This window comes from Eleutherodactylus coqui, chromosome 2 (genome assembly GCF_035609145.1).
Source record: "Eleutherodactylus coqui strain aEleCoq1 chromosome 2, aEleCoq1.hap1, whole genome shotgun sequence".
In the NCBI taxonomy this organism is placed as follows: domain Eukaryota; kingdom Metazoa; phylum Chordata; class Amphibia; order Anura; family Eleutherodactylidae; genus Eleutherodactylus; species Eleutherodactylus coqui.
The window spans coordinates 153,981,878-154,002,403 of NC_089838.1; the positions used below are offsets into that span (position 1 = coordinate 153,981,878).

The following is a 20,526-nucleotide window of genomic DNA, read 5'->3' on the forward strand; positions in this document are numbered from 1 at the left end:
TTCGGCCACTAGCGCTGTCGGATGGGAATATTACCATCAGTTTGTCTGCCAGGGTCCTGTGGTATAGCATCACTCTCGAACACCTTTCCTCTTCAGGTATGAGAGTGGAAAGGTTCTCCTTATACCGTGGGTCGAGCAGTGTGTACACCCAGTAATCCGTAGTGGCCAGAATGCGTGTAACGCGAGGGTCACGAGAAAGGCATCCTAACATGAAGTCAGCCATGTGTGCCAGGGTACCTGTACGCAACACATGGCTGTCCTCACTAGGAAGATCACTTTCAGGATCCTCCTCCTCAGGCCATACACGCTGAAAGGATGACAGGCAAGCAGCATGGGTACCCTCAGCAGTGGGCCAAGCTGTCTCTTCCCCCTCCTCCTCATCCTCCTCCTCCTCAACGCGCGGAGATATAGACAGGAGGGTGCTCTGACTATCCAGCGACATATTGTCTTCCCCCGCCTCTGTTTCCGAGCGCAAAGCGTCAGCCTTTATGCTTTGCAGGGAACTTCTCAAGAGGCATAGCAGAGGAATGGTGACGCTAATGATTGCAGCATCGCCGCTCACCATCTGGGTAGACTCCTCAAAGTTTCCAAGGACCTGGCAGATGTCTGCCAACCAGGCCCACTCTTCTGTAAAGAATTGAGGAGGCTGACTCCCACTGCGCCGCCCATGTTGGAGTTGGTATTCCACTATAGCTCTACGCTGCTCATAGAGCCTGGCCAACATGTGGAGCGTAGAGTTCCACCGTGTGGGCACGTCGCACAGCAGTCGGTGCACTGGCAGATGAAACCGATGTTGCAGGGTGCGCAGGGTGGCAGCGTCCGTGTGTGACTTGCGGAAATGTGCTCAGAGCCGGCGCACCTTTCCGAGCAGGTCTGACAAGTGTGGGTAGCTTTTCAGAAAGCACTGAACCACCAAATTAAAGACATGGGCCAGGCATGGCACATGCGTGAGGCTGCCGAGCTGCAGAGCCGCCACCAGGTTACGGCCGTTGTCACACACGACCATGCCCGGTTGGAGGCTCAGCGGCGCAAGCCAGCGGTCGGTCTGCTCTGTCAGACCCTGCAGCAGTTCGTGGGCCGTGTGCCTCTTCTCTCCTAAGCTGAGTAGTTTCAGCACGGCCTGCTGACGCTTGCCCACCGCTGTGCTGCCACGCCGCGCGACACCGACTGCTGGTGACGTGCTGCTGCTGACACATCTTGATTGCGAGACAAAGGTTGCGTTGGAGGAGGAGGAGGAGGGTGGTTTAGTGGAGGAAGCATACACCGCCGCAGATACCAGCACCGAGCTGGGGCCCACAATTCTGGGGGTGGGTAGGACGTGAGCGGTCCCAGGCTCTGACTCTGTCCCAGCCTCCACTAAATTCACCCAATGTGCCGTCAGGGAGATATAGTGGCCCTGCCCGCCTGTGCTTGTCCACGTGTCCGTTGTTAAGTGGACCTTGGCAGTAACCGCGTTGGTGAGGGCGCGTACAATGTTGCGGGAGACGTGGTCGTGCAGGGCTGGGACGGCACATCGGGAAAAGTAGTGGCGACTGGGAACTGAGTAGCGCGGGGCCGCCGCCGCCATCATACCTTTGAAAGCCTCCGTTTCCACAAGCCTATACGGCAGCATCTCCAGGCTGATAAATTTGGCTATGTGCACGTTTAACGCTTGAGCGTGCGGGTGCGTGGCGGCGTACTTGCGCTTGCGCTCCAACACTTGCGCTAGCGACGGCTGGACGGTGCGCTGAGAGACATTGGTGGATGGGGCCGAGGTCAGCGGAGTTGAGGGTGTGGGTGCAGGCCAGGAGACGGTAGTGCCTGTGTCCTGAGAGTGGGGTTGGATCTCAGTGGCAGGTTGGGGCACAGGGGGAGAGACAGCGGTGCAAACCGGAGGTGGTGAACAGCCTTCGTCCCACCTTGTGGGGTGCTTGGCCATCATATGTCTGCGCATGCTGGTGGTGGTGAGGCTGGTGGTGGTGGCTCCCCGGCTGATCTTGGCATGACAAAGGTTGCACACCACTGTTCGTCGGTCGTCTGCACTCTCAGTGAAAAACTGCCAGACCTTTGAGCACCTCGGCCTCTGCAGGGTGGCATGGCGCGAGGGGGCGCTTTGGGAAACAGTCGGTGGCTTATTCGGTCTGGCCCTGCCTCTACCCCTGGCCACCGCACTGCCTCTTCCAACCTGCCCTGCTGCTGCACTTGCCTCCCCCTCTGAAGACCTGTCCTCAGTAGGCGTAGCAAACCAGGTGGGGTCAGTCACCTCATCGTCCTGCTGCTCTTCCTCCGAATCCTTTGTGCGCTCCTCCCTCGGACTTACTCCAATTACTACTACCTGAGTGATAGACAACTGTGTCTCATCGTCATCGTCCTCCTCACCTACTGAAAGCTCTTGAGACAGTTGCCGGAAGTCCCCAGCCTCATCCCCCGGACCCCAGGAATTTTCCAAAGGTTGGGCATCAGTCACGACAAACTCCTCCAGTGGGAGAGGATTCGGAACCATTGCTGCCCATTCTGGGCAGGGGCCCGAGAACAGTTCCTGGGAGTCTGCCTGCTCCTCAGAATGTGTCATTGTAATGGAGTGAGGAGGCTGGGAGGAAGGAGGAGCAGCAGCCAGAGGATTCAGAGTTGCAGCAGTGGACGGCGCAGAATTCTGGATGGTCGATAGATTGCTGGATGCACTTTCTGCCATCCACGACAGGACCTGCTCACACTGCTCATTTTCTAATAAAGGTCTACCGCGTGGACCCATTAATTGTGAGATGAATGTGGGGATGCCAGAAACGTGCCTCTCTCCTAATCCCGCAGCAGTCGGCTGCGATACACCTGGATCAGGAGCTCAGCCTGTGCCCATACCCTGACTTGGGCCTCCGCGTCCTCGCCCGCGTCCACGTCCTCTAGGCCTACCCCTACCCCTCAGCATGCTGTATTACCAGTAGTGCAGAAACAGAACGCTGTAATTAAATGTGCCGCTTATTGGCCTGTGGTTGGAGGCTGACTTCGCTTACGGAATGCACAGCAGAGGCAGGAAAGAATTTTGCGCAAGCCTGCTGTAACACTTAGCTGGCTGCGTATGAATTAGGACAACTACCCCCAGCAGAGACGCAGTACAGTCAGGACGGTCACAGGCAGCCCAAATAGATTTTTTTTCCAAAATTTTTTTGGAAAAGCCCACTGCCTATATAGACTGGATATGTCTTTCACTGTCCCTGCCTCACCACCACTACTGGCCCTGGACTATGTAAAATTACTGCAGACTGTTTCACTCTGGACAGGATGACAGCGGTGATGTAAGAGGCAACGCAGAGCCAGGAAAGAATTTTGCGCAACCCTGCTGTAACACTTAGCTGGATGCGTATGAATTAGGACAACTACCCCCAGCAGAGACGCAGTACAGTCAGGACGGTCACAGGCAGCCCAAATAGATTTTTTTTCCCAAATGTTTTTGGAAAAGCCTACTGCCTATATAGACTGGATATGTCTTTCACTGTCCCTGCCTCACCACCACTACTGGCCCTGGATTATGTAAAATTACTGCAGACTGTTTCACTCTGGACAGGATGACAGCGGTGATGTAAGAGGCAACGCAGAGCCAGGAAAGAATTTTGCGCAAGCCTGCTGTAACACTTAGCTGGCTGCGTATGAATTAGGACAACTACCCCCAGCAGAGACGCAGTACAGTCAGGACGGTCACAGGCAGCCCAAATAGATTTTTTTTCCCAAATTTTTTTGGAAAAGCCCACTGCCTATATAGACTGGATATGTCTTTCACTGTCCCTGCCTCACCACCACTACTGGCCCTGGACTATGTAAAATTACTGCAGACTGTTTCACTCTGGACAGGATGACAGCGGTGATGTAAGAGGCAACGCAGAGCCAGGAAAGAATTTTGCGCAACCCTGCTGTAACACTTAGCTGGATGCGTATGAATTAGGACAACTACCCCCAGCAGAGACGCAGTACAGTCAGGACGGTCACAGGCAGCCCAAATAGATTTTTTTTCCAAAATGTTTTTGGAAAAGGCCACTGCCTATATAGACTGGATATGTCTTTCACTGTCCCTGCCTCACCACCACTACTGGCCCTGGACTATGTAAAATTACTGCAGACTGTTTCACTCTGGACAGGATGACAGCGGTGATGTAAGAGGCAACGCAGAGCCAGGAAAGAATTTTGCGCAAGCCTGCTGTAACACTTAGCTGGCTGCGTATGAATTAGGACAACTACCCCCAGCAGAGACGCAGTACAGTCAGGACGGTCACAGGCAGCCCAAATAGATTTTTTTCCCCAAATGTTTTTGGAAAAGGCCACTGCCTATATAGACTGGATATGTCTTTCACTGTCCCTGCCTCACCACCACTACTGGCCCTGGACTATGTAAAATTACTGCAGACTGTTTCACTCTGGACAGGATGACAGCGGTGATGTAAGAGGCAACGCAGAGCCAGGAAAGAATTTTGCGCAAGCCTGCTGTAACACTTAGCTGGCTGCGTATGAATTAGGACAACTACCCCCAGCAGAGACGCAGTACAGTCAGGACGGTCACAGGCAGCCCAAATAGATTTTTTTTCCCAAATTTTTTTGGAAAAGCCCACTGCCTATATAGACTGGATATGTCTTTCACTGTCCCTGCCTCACCACCACTACTGGCCCTGGACTATGTAAAATTACTGCAGACTGTTTCACTCTGGACAGGATGACAGCGGTGATGTAAGAGGCAACGCAGAGCCAGGAAAGAATTTTGCGCAAGCCTGCTGTAACACTTAGCTGGCTGCGTATGAATTAGGACAACTACCCCCAGCAGAGACGCAGTACAGTCAGGACGGTCACAGGTAGCCCAAATAGATTTTTTTTCCCAAATTTTTTTTGGAAAAGCCCACTGCCTATATAGACTGGATATGTCTTTCACTGTCCCTGCCTCACCACCACTACTGGCCCTGGACTATGTAAAATTACTGCAGACTGTTTCACTCTGGACAGGATGACAGCGGTGATGTAAGAGGCAACGCAGAGCCAGGAAAGAATTTTCCGCAAGCCTGCTGTAACACTTAGCTGGCTGCGTATGAATTAGGACAACTACCCCCAGCAGAGACGCAGTACAGTCAGGACGGTCACAGGCAGCCCAAATAGATTTTTTTTCCCAATTTTTTTTAGAAAAGCCCACTGCCTATATAGACTGGATATGTCTTTCACTGTCCCTGCCTCACCACCACTACTGGCCCTGGACTATGTAAAATTACTTCAGACTGTTTCACTCTGGACAGGATGACAGCGGTGATGTAAGAGGCAACGCAGAGCCAGGAAAGAATTTTGCGCAAGCCTGCTGTAACACTTAGCTGGCTGCGTATGAATTAGGACAACTACCCCCAGCAGAGACGCAGTACAGTCAGGACAGTCACAGGCAGCCCAAATAGATTATTTTTCCCAAATGTTTTTGGAAAAGCCCACTGCCTATATAGACTGGATATGTCTTTCACTGTCCCTGCCTCACAACCACTACTGGTCCTGGACTATGTAAAATTACTGCAGGACGCAATGCTCTGGACGCAATGCTCTGCACGGCCGATATACAAAATAAAAAAATGTGCAACACTGCAAAAAGCAGCCTCAACAGTACTGCACACGGTCAGATGTGGCCCTAAGAAGGACCGTTGGGGTTCTTGAAGCCTAAAATAACTCCTAACACTCTCCCTATAGCAGCTCAGGCATCAGCAGCACTTTCCCTGATCTCAGTCAGAATGCATCTGTGGCGAGCCGCGGGAGGGGCCGATTTATATACTCGGGTGACACCTGATCTCGCCAGCCACTCACTGCAGCGGGTGGTATAGGGCTTGAACGTCGCAGGGGGAAGTTGTAATGCCTTCCCTGTCTTTCTATTGGCCAGAAAAGCGCGCTAACGTCTCAGAGATGAAAGTGAAAGTAACTCGAACATCGCGTGGTACTCGCCTCTAGTAACGAGCATCTCGAACACGCTAATACTCGAACGAGTATCAAGCTCGGACGAGTACGTTCGCTCATCTCTAGTTGTCAGCCTTTCGTTTCGCTGACAACTATCCCTCCTGAATCAGTAACATATAAGCCTACTGTACAAGTAAGAAAGAATCCCTTTAAAAGATAGCACATAACTCCCTGGCATTACCATAGTGTCCCTTCCTCTAAACATAAGTTCATGTTCATATACTGTAATGGTATATAACCACCTTAAAGGCACCTGACAAGTTTTCTATAAGATGACCATGTACAATGAAGGGATGTTAGCTGAAGCCACCAAATTTGGTAGGACCAACTGATCACAGATCTCAGGGTAAAGAGGAATCAGGTAGTTGGATTTCAATATTCTTCCTGTTGAAATTACATACATTCTCGGACAAGTTGAGCATGCAGTTTTCAGCCAGGTGCACGAGGTTTCCTTAGGGATGATTCACACGTGGCCTAATTTCCACAGCAGGTTTAAATATACACCATGTAATTCTATAGCTATTAAAAATTAAACCTGCAAGATGTACATGGAAGGCATTTCAGCTGAAGATTTTTTTCTCTGCTGTGAAATACCTTCTGCATTATTTTCAGCACATTATGGGTTTTTTATGCTGAATATCATCATAGACTTCAATGCTATGAGAAATTCCACAAAACAATTCTGTAGCAATTATGCCATAAAAGTTGCAACAATAACTCTGCTTGCGTTCTTTGCTACAGAATTGCTGTTACAATTTTGTGGCATACCTTTACACTGTATGTGAATCCACAGTGACTCTGTACTAGTTGTAATCTCCTTTTATATGTTATAGCAAGGAGTTTTATTACTTTGGTGTCTATGTGTAGAACATGGACTGGTTTATTATACTGAAAAACAGAAATCCTCTGGGCTAGGCAGCAGTGTCTGGGTCATGTAACTCTTTAAGCATGTGACCTACTTTGGTACTTAAGGATGTGGTGATTTTTTTTGATTTTTTTCCTTCTATTCTATTTGGAAAATAATTAGTTTTTCATATAGGTGCATTCAAATATTCTGAACTTTTTTAATTTTCCATCAACAGAGCCGTGTAAAGGGCTTGTTTTTTCATGTGACAACCTGAAGTATTTATAGCTACTATTTTGGAGGAGATATACGCTATATGGACAAAAGCAAGAGATGTCTGTGATTGGCTGAGGTGCTCAGCCAATCAGAAGCAGCTGTCTGTGATTGGCTGAGCACCTCAGCCAATCACAGGTAGCTCTCGCTGAATGACTGATAGGCGAGAGCTGCCTCTGATTGGCTGAGCGTCTCAGCCAATCAGAAGCAGCTCTTTCAGCAGGTTGGGAATTTAAATCCCCGCCTGCTGAAAGAGCTGCATTGAAGAGTGGGGGAGAGTGCTGAGACGACGCGGCGGAGCCCCGGCAGCTGAAGGAAGGTGAGTATGTGGTGTTTATTATTTTTTACACCACTTTTCCTTGCTTTTCAGGGAAGGGCTTATATTTGCAGGATGCCGGCAGCTGGATCATCTTTATTCCCCGCAGGGATCTAGAATTCCTTTGCAGCATCTGTCACAGATGTGGCAGGTGCAGCAGCAAATTCTTGTTCCTTGCGGGGATGAAGGAAACATCTGCCGCATGCGGCAGATGTGTTCTTTATCCCCGCGAGGACACAGCAGCGGCAGACAGGTCAGTATTTTTTTTTTTACTCTAAAATTCTTGTTTTTAGGGAAGAGCTTATATTTAAAGCCCTTCCCTGAAAAACAATTGCAGGATGCCGGCAGCTGGATCCCCTACCACAGCTGTGATCTGTAACATCTGTGGCAGGGAATTCTTTATTCACCGCAGGGATTTAGAATTCCTTTGTTGCATCTGTCACAGATGTGGCAGGTGCATCAGGGAATTCTTGTTCCTTGCGGGGATGAAGGAAACATCTGCCACATTTGGCAGATGTATTCTTCATACCTGCGGGGATTTAGAATCCCTTTGCTGCATCTGTCACAAATGTGGCAGGTGCAGCAGGGAATTATTTTTCCCCACGGGGACACAGCAGTGGCAGACAGGCAAGTATATATTTTTTTAACCCTAAAATTTTTGCTTATATTTAAAGCTCTTTCCTTAAAACAATTCAGGGAGCCGGCAGACCATTGTCTTCAATGGAGCCGCCAGCAGCAGCCGCAGCTCCATTGAAGACAATGCGTACATTCCCTATGGTGCACGCATGTCCTATCTTTCCAGGCACACGCCTGTAAAGCACGGACATGTGAACACACCATAGGGAATGCATTGGTTCTAATAGGAGCGTGTTTTTGCGTATGCATATGCATGCGCAAAAACACGCTCGCGAGAAGCCATCCTAAGTTTGGGCAGGAATAGCTCGCCATTCCTCTTGCAAGGCTGTAAGGAGATTGTTATGAAGATGGGCGTGGGTAGCGGTGTCGTACCCGTCGCTCCAGTTTATCCCACAAGTGCTTGATCAGATGAATAGTTATTACAAAATAAGCAGCTTTTTATTTTACCCATGCCCTTCCAGGCATACCTTTCGGCAAACTCAGTATTTGCATATTTGCTGATTTGCTGCAGTGTCCAAATACTTTTGTCAATATAGTGTACATTTTTCATCACTTTTAATTGAATTTTTTAGGAGGAAAAATGAACAAAATCAGCATTTTGGCTTTGTTTTTTTTACAGTGTTTACTGTGCGGAATATATAACACATCCATTTTATTGTACAGGTCATTACAGATGTGGCAATGCCAAATATGTACTTTGACATATTACAGCCACAGTCTTTCAGTGATTGTGCAGGCACAGATCCTGTGTACGCAAGATCGCCATGACGTATTATTACGTCAAATTGTGACGAAAAGAGGGAAATATGGTCCTGGACAATGCCACTTGATTTAGGGGTAGCTGCAGGATCTGCTGGGCCTTTGCAGATGCATATCAGCTCTGCAGCCTTTGTTAAGTGAAATCAGCAATAAAAAGAAAATAGCAAATAATGTTAAAATGTGGCACTTAAAGAAGTTGTCCAGTTACCGGACAACATTCCCCCTACACCACCAACTGTGCTAACGTGACAAAATCAGTTACCCATCCTCTGATAACGTACTGCTGTTGGAACTATAAGGGCAATGTTGTCTGGTAGCCTCACAACCCCTTTAATGAGATACACAATGAAGATAGTTTCACGCGGGTGATCGCAATATTACCACGAGAAAATCACAGTGAAATTGCGTCTTTGTTCCTGCGATTTTTGAGAGTTTTTTTCTCGCAAAAACATCGCTGCCGCCTATGTGATTTATTTTAGGAGTTTTTAATGTTAAAAACGTTTCGCATCACACGAAAATCGCAAGTTCGTGCTTTGCAATGTGATTTAAAAAAGGGGCTCCATAGGGAAACATAGGAGATAAAAAAAGCAAAAAAAAATTGAAAATCTCGCAACATCACATGAGTGAAAACATTGCAAATGTGAAGAAAAGCATGAGCTTCATAAATTATCTTATATTCATATCCGCTGAGTACCTGCAGCTGCGGTCTCCCCTCTGACACTATATTTGCAGGCTGCAGTCAGTCTATTAGAGCCAATCATAGATCTGTGTTTGAGTGGTGTGCTCTGTGATTGGTTGCAGCAGTCTGTGATGTCCTGTTCGCACACTGCTCTGCAGACTATAAGCAGACCTGGTGATAAGTATGGAGGAGCAGCACTGGACATGCAAGGAGCGTGAACGTGTGACTATAGGCTCATTTATTTTGTTATAATACAGGGAGCACTAATTAAAAAAAAAATAGGACAACCTGTTTAACAATCAGTTTGAAGCTAGCAGCATTCATGTTTAAAAGCTGTAACAATAGGGCCACAGCGAGCCACTAACAGGGAAAAATGGTCTAGTCTTGAACCGGTTAAAGGTTGTAACACCTTAGTTAGGGATTAGAGATGAGCGAACGTACTCGGTAAGGGCGATTTCGCAATCGAGCACCGCGATTTTCGAGTACTTCACTACTCGGGTGAAAAGTACTCGGGGGCGCTGTGGGGCGGGGGGTTGCAGAGGGGAGTGGGGGGTAGCAGCGGGGAACAGGGGGGAGCCCTCTCTCTCTCCCTCTCCCTCCCACTCCCCGCTGCAACCCCCCGCTCACCCACAGCGCACCCGAGTACTTTTCACCAGAGTAGTGAAGTACTCGAAAATCGCGGTGCTCGATTGCGAAATCGCCCTTAACGAGTACGTTCGCTCATCTCTATTAGGGATCATTCACAAGAACATATTGGAGTTGTGTATTATGCACATACTATATAATAATCAATGTATAAATACATTGATTTTCGTATGTCACACTCAGGGCTTATTCAGACGACCGTATATCGGCTGGGTTTTCACTCCAAGCGTGAAAACGCAGCCGATATACGGTCATCTGAATAAGCCCTCACACTAGTGTTTTTTCATTGCGTATAATACACATGTAAAAAATAATGCATCATGTTCTATTTTAGGGCTCCATCACACATGGGTATATGCATTCACCTGTATGGAACATATATTTGCATGAATGAATTTTTGACAAGCTTGAGTCTCGATTGTAATTGTAGTTTTAAAAGTCATTCACACTGGGTGCTGCTGTATGCAAAAAAAAACCACGCAGAAGCGATGGCAAGCAACAATCGGCATACACCCTTGGAATGGCAATAAAGTGCCTAATTAGGGCCAGCTTTCTTCTTTTCCCAGTGTTGTACACAGGGTAACTCCCTCCCCTCCCTTTTTTCTGCTGCCATAAAAGTCTATAAGGACTTTCCGCATAACACAGCGACAGATAGGGCAAGACTTATCTTTTCACCCCCCCCCCCCGTATAAAATATACGGCCAGGAAAGATAGAGCAGGTCCTATTTTTTCTTTTCCGAATATTTGGTGCGGAAAAAACACATTTGCCTGAATAAAGCAATTAAAATCCAATGCATCGCATAGTCGTGTTTTATGTGTGGAAATGTCTGCTCAAATATGGTCGTCTGAATAAGCCCTTACCACGTATTATGGGCGTACAGCCCTATTGTTCTCTATGGGTGCGTATAAAACGCTGTATGTACGCAATGCATTGCGTATGTGTCGTGTTTAATACGCAATGTCGCGAAGTGACAGAGTGGGGAATTAAAATTTTAAAAAATGAAACAAGTCACACTGCACATGAGAGTATACGTGAGATACGCCGTTATGTCAATCACTGCCCTATGCGGCAATAGCCAGCTCACATAGCCATATAACACTATGTAACACACACAGCATCTTATGCACATGGCAATGTGAATGAGCCCTTAGACAGGCACAATTCCAGAGAATTTATCACATGTATGTATGAACCTGCTATTAGTTCTCAAATCAGCTAGAAGTCTTGTACTTGTTCTACACCAGACTTTATTAGAATTCTATGTTTATTGAATTTTTATAAAGAAACAATTAAATAAGAAAGTTTACAATCATGTAGATATTTTGTTACTCAATATTAGATTTTTTTTACAAAACAAGTGTATATAAGGTATACATTAAGTGGAAAATCCTGCGGTTAAGAGTAGAGATGAGCGAGCACCCAAAATCACCCAAATCGTGTGTGTGTGCGTGCGTGCGTGCGTGCGTCGAACACAACTTGATGCTCGTTCGAGTAACGAGCACCATCATGTACGCTAATACTTGAACGAGCATCAAGCTTGGCAGAGTATGTTCGCTCAACTCTAGTTAAGAGCTTATTCACACAACTGTATCTGTAGAACGAGTCCCGCAGTATTTTACTGGTCTGTGTGAGCCGGTAGTGAGTGTAATGTGCATAACCGCGTATCTCACGCACACAGTCATGCGAACTGTGACTCTGCCTTTTTGGAAATTCCTCACTTTGTTTCAGGGCTTATTTACACGAGCATATATCAGCCAGCGTTTTCACGGTTGGCAGATATACACTTCCATCTGAGCAGTCCCCCCCCTGCCTCTCTCCTCTACTCCGGCGTTTGCAATGGAAGGGGGCGGGACGCTGGCGGAGCTAAGCTCTGCTCTGTCCCGGCCACTCACATTGCTGGCTATGGACAAAAGGCGGGGAGGGGGCGGGAGCTTAGATCTGCCGCCATCCCACCAACTTCCATTTCAAACCGCTCGGAGGGGAGGAGAGAAGCAGAGAGCCGGTGAGGGGGAGGGAATGGGGGGACTGCTCAGATGGAAGCGTATATTGTCCAGGCTGTGAAACCCGACCTATATACGCTTGTGTGAATAAGCCCTCATAGCAGGGTTGTGTATGATTTGCTGCCCATACGCTGTGTGCTGTTTATGAATAACGTTGTATAGGCAGCCCATAATAAATATACGCGGGGGGCGGAGAAATAGAGCATGCTGCAATCTATTTCTTGTGCGTATCTACATGCAGTATTTACATGCTAATGTGAATGGATCAATGGAAGTCTATTTACTTTCATTGACTCCATTCTCCATGAGAAGCTGATCAGTCTTTGCCCAATAGAAAGAAATAAAATTTCAAGGCAAATCTGGATGTAAAATTGATTACTTGCTAATAAAATGTCTTTTGAGACGTCCATAATACATATCCGTATTATGGAAGTGTTTTTATATGCTTGTCGTAAACCAGCCTTATCAAACATTAAGGCCAAGGCTCTACCGTGGTTTTCTGCGTACGAGGGCTCACATGCCTGGGAAAACGCTTTGCAATATCACATAAAATGTATTCCTGGGAGACTACAGTGATGCCGTTTTTCTGATCATTGCAGAAAACCAATTGAACTACATCCTTTCAACTATGGCAGCTGGCGGATCACATGCCATATGTCAGCCAGCCGCCGTACAGCCTGCAGAGCGAGGCACAAGTGATGATATGCTGCACGCCTGACATTGTTTATAGCTGCACCAAACCAAAGGTACAACCGCAGAGATACATGTGGGCTGTCAGGGCTCCTTCACACAAGCGGATTTGTGCACATATATTTGTGTGCGCGATACACAGAGAATAGAGCTCATTGATCTCAATGGGTTCCGTCTAGAGATGAGCGAACGGACTCGTTTCGAGTAATTACTCGATCGAGCACCGCGATTTTCGAGTACTTCAGTACTCGGGTGAAAAGATTCGGGGGGCGCCGGGGGGCGGGGGGAGGCGTGGCGGCGTGGGGGGTAGCAGCGGGGAACAGGGGGGAGCCCTCTCTCTCTCCCTCTCCCCCCCACTCCCCGCTGCAACCCCCCACTCACCCACGGCGACCCCCGAATCTTTTCGCCTGAGTACGGAAGTACTCGAAAATCGCGGTACTTGGGCGAAAAAGGGGCGTGTCCGAGTACGCTCGCTCATCTCTAGTTCCGTCACATTTCCCAATTTTATGTGCGTATTTCCCACACGCGCAAAGAAAATTGGACTTGCTCTATTTTTCTGTGTATTTGCGCAGTAAAGGTCCCATAGATCTCTATGTGAGGTGCGCAAATGTGCAATACGCTGTGCAATTCCACTGGAAAAAAACATATCTGGACCTCATTAGGCTAAATAGCCATTTAAATCGGGATGTGTTCGTCTACTATGCGCAACTGTACATGCCCTGCATGCGCAAAAAGTGCATTACAGTGCACCGATCAATCTTGTTCATAGTGCAAATACATTGTGCTGAAGTGTGCACAAAAATGCGTACCCGAATGTGAAGGAGACCCTTCAGAGGGCGGATTTAGATGGACATATCAGCACTGTGCATTGTGTAATATGTGGCGAATAGCGCCCATTGATGTCAATGGCTTTGTTCCTATTATCGAAATGTGTGCACAAAAAAATTAGACCTGCTCCAACTTTCTGAAAATTTTGCAGCAAAGGTCCCCATAGAAGGCTATTGGAGTGGCGCCAATGTGTGATACGCTGCACAATTCCGTAAAAAATAGGAGCACATCTGGACTTTATTGAGCTAAATAGCCATTTAATCTGAACGAGGGGATGGCGTGCATATGAACAGGCCTGCGTGCACTAAAACGTACAGTACTGTGCGCAAACTTGCGAGCAAATCAACCTAGTTCAATGCACTAATATATAGCGCTGAGGTGACCGTATTTGCGCTTGTTGGACACCGCCCATAGTGGATAACACTATGCACATTAACCCGCTCGCACTGCTGTCCAGGGGTTACAGAGCCTCAGGGCCTGAACACGGGACTGCGATCTTGTCACGTATTGCAAGAGTGAAAAATCACGCCCACAAAACGTGACGATACCAAATCATTGATTTGAATGCTTTTGTTTTGACTAGCGTGATTCTCGCGCGTTACTCTCAGGCCTCCTGCACACGGGCGGATTCACATTGCAAAATCTGGAGGGGGATTCATTCTGCAGCAAATCCAGCCCATAGGATGCTATGAGAAAAAGTGATTTCCTGCCCATCGATTGCGATTTTCCGCACGCCGGGGAGAAAGCGCAGTGTGCTGCGATTTGGTGAGGGCTATGCACGGCCGGTTTCCATTGAAGTCAATGGAAGCCATCTGTCCCATGGCCATTCTGCAATTATCATGGCGCGGCGTCCTCTGTACTGTGCATGTGCGCCGACACTCCGGCCGGAACATTCGCAGCAGAGAAGACCGGGCAGAGAGGTAAGCTGGGGTCACCGGGTCGAACTCCGTTGCAGGAATCCCGCATGCGGGGTCCGACCCGCCCGTGTGCAGGCAGCCTTATGCATGAGAAAAGGCATGTCCCTCGCACGTAGTTTTTCTGCGTGAGAAGATGGGGCAGAACCCATCATCTTGCTGTTTTACTCTCGCACAATAGTGCAAAATTTGGACTGTGAAAACCAAAAAGAACTGTGACTGGTCCGTGTATCGTGTGCCATCTGGGTAGCCCTCATAGTGCAGCATGTTGTGCCAGCAGTCCCACAAGGAGACCTCTGAGGTGCTGTACACTAGTCTCCTGTCTCCACAAGTCACTGTCCACCTTCCTGGCAGCAGCAACCTGGCTGTACCGCCAGTCAGCACTGCAGCAGAGGACCTGTGAGCAGATGAGTAATGGCAGGCCCGGGCAGGATGGGTGTGGAGCCCGGCTAGTCATTACTAGTCCTCGCACCTCACAGCAGCACCTCTGGAGGGCGAGGGAGGGGCGCAGCCGGAGCCTCCCCTCGGGCAGGGCGGGCGGAGGACTCCTCGCTGACACGGGGGGATGATTTTTGAGTCTCCGGAAATGATGAAAATAAGGAAAAACGAGCAAGAAGAGTGAGGAGAGTCCGGGGAGAAGAGTCCGGGGAGAAGAGTGCGGGAGAGGGAGACAAAGTTCTTCAGTGAGGTAAAAGTTAATGCGGAGCCGCTGGCCGCTCTCGGTCTCCGCGGTGTTATCTGCAGCCGCCGCCGGCTGTTACATTCCTGCACACTGATAACAACTAACGGCTCTCCGCTCCCCCCGCTGCCTCTATAGCCGTCACCTCATACTAGTCAGTGTGTCCGGGGCTGCAGCGGAGGGACCGCACTGCAGTACACTTGTTGCAGATGGAGTGCGGCTGCCTCTCAGCCTGTCCCTAGGTGTCCCCTGTGTAGGACTGGCAGCACTCCTCTGCAGCCTGCTCCACACATTGCATACATGGCTGACCCCAGCAGGTCTGGTGTGAGGGACCAGCAGTCAGTGTGCCCAGGGCTGCAGATGTCACTCAGCCTGTCCCTAGGTGTCCCCTGTGTAGGACTGGCAGCACTCCTCTGTGCAGCCTGCTCCACACATTACATACATGGCTGACCCCAGCAGGTCTGGTGTGAGGGACCAGCAGTCAGTGTGCCCAGGGCTGCAGCAGATGGACCGCACCGCACTTGTTGCAGATGTCACTCAGCCTGTCCCTAGGTGTCCCCTGTGTAGGACTGGCAGCACTCCTCTGCAGCCTGCTTCACACATTACATACATGGCTGACCCCTGCAAGTCTGGTGTGAGGGACCAGCAGTCAGTGTGTCCCGGGGCTGCAGCAGATCACACTGCACTTGTTGCAGATGTCACTCAGCCTGTCCCTAGGTGTCCCCTGTGTAGGACTGGCAGCACTCCTCTCTGCAGCCTGCTGCACACATTACATACATGGCTGACCCCAGCAGGTCTGGTGTGAGGGACCAGCAGTCAGTGTGTCCCGGGGCTGCAGCGGATGGACCGCACTGCACTTATTACAGATGTCACGCAGCCTGTCCCTAGGTGTCCCTTGTGTAGGACTGGCAGCACTCCTCTGTGCAGCCTGCTCCACACATTACATACATGGCTGACTCCAGCAGGTCTGGTGTGAGGGACCAACAGTGAGTATGTCCAGGGCTGCAGTGGACCGCACTGTACTTGTTGCACATGTCACTCAGCCTGTCCCTAGGTGTCCCCTGTGTAGGACTGGCAGCACTCCTCTCTGCAGCCTGCTCCACACATTACATACATGGCTGACCCCGCAGGTCTGGTGTGAGGGACCAGCAGTCAGTGTGCCCAGGGCTGCAGCGGACCGCACTGTACTTGTTGCAGATGTCACTCAGCCTGTCCCTAGGTGTCCCGTGTGTGTAGGACTGGCAGCACTCCTCTCTGCAGCCTCCTGGACACTTTACATACATGGCTGACCCCAGCAGGTCTGGTGTGAGGGACCAGCAGTCAGTATGTCTGGGGCTGCAGCAGATCACACTGCACTTGTTGCAGATGTCACTCAGCCTGTCCCTAGGTGTCCCCTGTGTAGGACTGGCAGCACTCCTCTGTGCAGCCTGCTCCACACATTACATACATGGCTGACTCCAGCAGGTCTGGTGTGAGGGACCAGCAGTGAGTATGTCCATGGCTGCAGTGGACCGCACTGTACTTGTTGCAGATGTCACTCAGCCTGTCCCTAGGTGTCCCGTGTGTAGGACTGGCAGCACTCCTCTGTGCAGCCTGCTCCACACATTACATACATGGCTGACCCAGCAGGTCTGGTGTGAGGGACCAGCAGTCAGTGTGTCCCGGGGCTGCAGCGGATCACACTGCACTTGTTACAGATGTCGCTCAGCCTGTCCCTAGGTGTCCCCTGTGTAGGACTGGCAGCACTCCTCTGTGCAGCCTGCTCCACACATTACATACATGGCTGACCCCAGCAGGTCTGGTGTGATGGACCAGCAGTCAGTGCGCCGTGCAACATTGGGGAAGGATTGGGATGTATCTGCGCTCCCCTGGGAGATAAGCCGCTGTAGTCTGGAGAACGTTGGGTGCCATTGTTGTCAGGCCTACAATGGATCCGGTGCCACTGTGACACCTTTACAGATTCAGTACAGAACAATGGAAATTCTTAACGGCGTTTGGAATGTGCTATAATATATATGGCTGCCCCCAGCTTTCAGTATAATACATCCATAGACTGCTGTATATATTACATGTGACATTGGCCACTTGTACGTGGGTATAATATCCCATATCCAACTGTAGCTTTAATGGCTCATAGACTGGTGCAACAATGTATCCATAATATACTCACATTGTGGCTTCCCTGAGACAAGATGATCCTGGGAAGGAAGATTCCAGTATTACAGATTACAGAGACTTAGAGGTGACCACACTGGATCTAAAAGCATAAGTGGCAGTTTCTTGGCACTGCACAGAAGAAGATAGCTGGTGTGAGGGAGCATTAGACTTTTTTCTTTTTTAATGGTAGATTTGCATAGTATGGATCTGCAGTATAAGGGTTAAACTCCGCAGCAGATCCTCTTCACAAACCACAGCCATATCCGTATCAGTCAGGTGCGGATTTGGTCTGCGTATCTGCTGTGGCTTTTCTGCTGCAAAGTCCACAGTGGATACGGTTTGGCCTAAGGTTACTTTTACATGAGCGCAAATCTTGCGTGAATTCTGTGCATTGCGAGCAGCACAAAACTCGTGCAAATATAAACTCCATTCTTTTGAATGAAGTCCCACACATGAGCGATGTAAAAAAAATTGCTGCCTGTCCTATTTTTTTTGCATCCCTAAAAACACATCACCCATTGTTTTCAAGGGGTCAGTCAAACAAATGGCATGCCATGCAATATGTATGCAAATTCAATGTGATGTCTCCCATTGAAATCAATGGGAGACACTTGGCGATCCTCTGACGCACGTGATCGGAATTTCAGAACAGTGAAGTAAGTGTTTTTGCATGAAAAACGTCTTGCATCCACGGGTAATACACGCGTTGACAAGCGTGATATTGGGATGAGTTTCTCGGCCTGATATCGCACTCACCTGTGTGAGGGAAGCCTTACGATGCTTCTTCACAGGGCAGATTTGCTGCAGATATTCCATCTTGATTTTCTGCAGCAAATCCACGGGGAAGCCCGCTGCAGTAATTGCGCGCCGCTGGCGCAGATTGTTCTGTGGATTTGCTGCTCTGGAAAGTTTGAAGAAAAAAAAAAAAGTGCGCCTGCCTTCTCCATCTTGTCCCCAGTTCTATGCAGAGGCTTGCTTGTTCCTCTGCCAGACTCCTTGCCTCCAACAAGGAGGTCTTGACAGTCTGACCAATAACAGCATGCAGTAGTTCATTGGTGGAGGCTGGGGTGCAGAGACTGGTGGCAGACCTGGCAAGCTTCTGCATAGGGAGAAGATGAGTAAAATGTATCAACTGCTTTTTTTTTTTTTTTGTTGCATGCTGCAGATTTTGCTGCGGATCCACTGGTAATCTGTGACAATGGATGTTTGTTTTGGATTTTCACTTATTCATTGAATTTAGTAGGGAATATCCGTAACAAATCTGCAACAAATTTGCAGCATAAATTGCCATGCTTGAGATGTAATACCTGCACTGTGCAGATTTTGAGCACATTATTTCCCCCTGTATGTGGATGACTTTGTTACAGTTTCCCCTAGTATGTGGATGACTTTGTTACAGTTTCCCCTAGTATGTGGATGACTTTGTTACAGTTTCCCCTAGTATGTGGATGACTTTGTTACAGTTTCCCCCAGTATGTGGATGACTTTGTTACAGTTTCCCCCAGTATGTGGATGACTTTGTTAGTTTCCCCCAGTATGTGGATGACTTTGTTACAGTTTCCCCCAGTATGTGGATGACTTTGTTACAGTTTCCCCTAGTATGTGGATGACTTTGTTACAGTTTCCCCTAGTATGTGGATGACTTTGTTACAGTTTCCCCTAGTATGTGGATGACTTTGTTACAGTTTCCCCCAGTATGTGGATGACTTTGTTACAGTTTCCCCCAGTATGTGGATGACTTTGTTACAGTTTCCCCTAGTATGTGGATGACTTTGTTACAGTTTCCCCCAGTATGTGGATGACTTTGTTACAGTTTCCCCCAGTATGTGGATGACTTTGTTACAGTTTCCCCCTGTATGTGGATGACTTTGTTACAGTTTCCCCCAGTATGTGGATGACTTTGTTACAGTTTCCCCCAGTATGTGGATGACTTTGTTACAGTTTCCCCCTGTATGTGGATGACTTTGTTACAGTTTCCCCCTGTATGTGGATGACTTTGTTACAGTTTCCCCCAGTATGTGGATGACTTTGTTACAGTTTCCCCCAGTATGTGGATGACTTTGTTACAAGGGCTGTGTCACACGGGTGCATTTGCGCAGCCGTTTGTGTACGCAATGTGCAGTGACTAGAACCAGTTGATTTCAATGAGTTCGTTCACATAAGCATATTTTGTGCGTGCATCTCATTCATGCTAGTTTCGCACAGGCCGTTGCGATATCGCCGCAAGAAAATCGCAATAATGCGATTTCTGAGTGTCAGCGATGCTCTTTGTCTTAGAATACATTGCATCGCTTCTGCCCCGAGATTTTCTTATGCGATAGAACAAAACACATCGCACAAAAGTCACAAGTTTGTGTGTTGCGATAAAACAAAGGGAAACCCAGGCAAGTAAAAAAAAAAGGCTGGCAGTAATTTTCAAGAGTGTAAACATCGCAGATGTGAATGAAGCAATTGAAAAGCACGGGTTTATTTCTGCGTTTTCACATGCTCTCATATTGTGCAAAAATTGCACAATTCCATCGCACTTTTGAAAACGGCCTTACAGTGTGAAGAAATGTGGGACATGGTCTGTCTTCCTCTTGATCAGTAGAGCAGGGAAATCCTAGTTTGACCGTGGACACGGCTCATTGTCATCTTTTGCCTCTTTTGCATGTCTGATGGCACCCTGGGTTAGTTCTCTATTCGCTTATCATCCTCTCTGTGTATATGAACACTGGAGTCCTAGGAGTCAGGGCTCTAGCAGGGCTGCCAACCTCCATGAGCTCTACTGGTATAATATGACTTGGAAAATGTCCAGAATGGTAGATCTTCACACAGTAGATCTTTTTAGGCCACAAACTGTGCTTAAATAAGATGCTCATCATTTTAGGATAGCTATTTTTTAATTACTGATCCCTCATTAAGTCATGAGACCGCAGAGGCCAGTAATTGGCTGCAGAATTCATGTGGGTATGCAGCCACACAACTACTGTAGCCGTGCCTGACGTGGAGGACCGGAGTGGTGGTGCAGTAGCAGTGGGAATGGAATAGTAAGTATCACTTCTTTTTTTATTTTCTTACTTTTCTTGTCCTTAAAGGAACCTGCCATGTCTTTTATGTTGTCATCACTGAGGACAGTGTAAACCAGTGATGGCCATGCTGATTTCAGCAGTCTGTCACATATGAGGT

The 20,526-nt window shown here is 48.4% G+C and overlaps 1 protein-coding gene across 2 annotated transcripts in view; it reads left to right on the plus strand.

Annotated features, from left to right (window-relative positions):
• The window catches only part of MDFIC (MyoD family inhibitor domain containing), a 131,459-nt gene that overhangs the window by 10,249 nt on the left and 100,684 nt on the right, over window positions 1–20,526 (plus strand). The window contains exon 1 of one of the 2 annotated variants that reach the window (XM_066591802.1): window positions 15,032–15,210. The exons of the other annotated variant lie outside the window; for it this stretch is intronic. The gene's annotated coding sequence lies outside the window, so the exon portion shown is untranslated. Of the gene's footprint in view, window positions 1–15,031; window positions 15,211–20,526 lie in introns of those variants that run through there. 2 annotated transcript variants of the gene reach the window in all.